A 1,893-nucleotide genomic window follows, 5' to 3' on the forward strand; every position below is an offset into this window, starting at 1 on the left:
TCACTTTTCTTTATGTATGCATTTTCAAGCAAAAATGTTATAAGAAAATAAATGTCACAAAAACCCTCCCCCATGAGGCAGCTCTTCCTACGGCCCTGGTTCTCTCATATCTACATATCTCTCACCTAACTTGCTGTACAATTTAAAATTGTTTTCCCAACTCACCTTGAAATTCATTTTCAATTCCAAACATTTCACATAACCCAACCCAACCCCATTTCACATAACATAACAAATCGTTGAAAAATTGGGCTATCCTCTCGATGTACCTTTTTCTCATTTTCAAACTTGGTAATAAAAAAAATTATCCTAGCATCCCTTTTTATTCTCATCTCAAACTCGTTTGATTATTAGTTTTGATAAAATATTTATATTCTTCGAATCTTTATACTTTCCACTCGACAAAGACTTTTTTTTAACTTGAAATTTTAAACAATTTTTTTAGGCTGTCCTCTCAACTCGCCTTTTCAATTTCAAGCTGTTTTCTCATCTCAATTTCTATCTATATGCCCAGGCTGTCCTCTCAACTCGCTTGAAACTCCTCTCGATATGTTCAGACTGTCCTCTCAAATCACCAGTTCAGTGTCAAGCTGTCCTCTCAACTCGCTTGAAATTCTTCTCGATAAGTTCAGGCTGTCCTCTCAACTCGCTCAAAATTTCTATCGATATGTTCAGGCTGTCCCCTCAACTCACCTTTTCAATTTCAAGCTGTCGTCTCATCTCTCTTAAAATTTCTATCAATATGGTCGGACTGTCCTCTCAACTTGCCTTTCCAATTTAAAGCTTTCTTTTCATTTCGCTTGAAATTCCTAATGATATGTTCAGGCTGTTCTCTTAACTCGCCTTTCCAATGTCAAGCTGTCCTCTAAACTTGCTTGAAATTCATATCTATTTGTTCAGGCTGTCCACTCAACTCGCCTTTTGAATGTCAGGTTAACCTCCCAACTCGCTTGAAATTCCTATAGATATGTTCAGCCTGTCATTTCAAGTTGCCTTTTCAATGTCAAACTGTCCTCTCATCTCGCTTGAAATTTCTATCGATATGTTCAGGCTGTCCTCTCAACTCGCCTTTTCATTGTCAAGCAGTCCTCTCAACTCGCTTGAAATTTCTATCAATATGTTTAGGCTGTCCTCTCAATTCGCATATATAATTTTAAGCTGTCCTCTAAACTTGCTTGAAACTTCTATCGATATGTTCAGGCTGTTCTCTCAAGTCGCCTTTCCAATTTCAAGCTGTCCTCTCATCTCGCTTGAATTTTTTAGCTATATGTTCAGGCTGTCCTCTCAAATCGCCTTTTCCTCTCAACTCGCTTGAAATTTCTATCGATATGTCCAGGATGTTCTCTCAACTCGCCTTTTCAATGTAAACCAGCATTCTCAACTCACTTGAAATTTCTTTCGTTATGTTCAGACTGTCATCTCGACTCACCTGTTTAATTTCAAGCTGTCCTTCCATCTCGCTTGAAATTTCTATCGATATGTTCAGGCTATCCTCTTAACTCGCCAGTTGACTCCTATCTTCAAATGAAAGCAATCAACAAACCACCTCCAATTGGACTTCCGATAGGGGTTCTTCAAGACATTAATCGGAATCTTAACACATTTCTCAGTTTCTCAAGAGAATTAATGTCATAACCCTTTCTTTCGTTTCTTGCGTTAAAGGAAAGTGCCCTTCACTGCAAATGACCATCACAATCTGATTCATCCAAGTGCATTATGCTCATAGATGGAAGAGTGACCTATCTGGACTTTCTTCCATCAAGCAACGGCTGAAACGGAGCGCGGCATCTAATGCCTCGCAACAATCCGTCCAGCTGTTCCGTGGGGAGTCTTTTGACCCCGGCCCTTTCGGTCTGTTGGAAGTCAATGACTAGGCACATGAACTTGCGGAGT

The sequence above is a fragment of the Uranotaenia lowii genome, chromosome 3, assembly GCF_029784155.1.
Source record: "Uranotaenia lowii strain MFRU-FL chromosome 3, ASM2978415v1, whole genome shotgun sequence".
NCBI classification, from domain to species: domain Eukaryota; kingdom Metazoa; phylum Arthropoda; class Insecta; order Diptera; family Culicidae; genus Uranotaenia; species Uranotaenia lowii.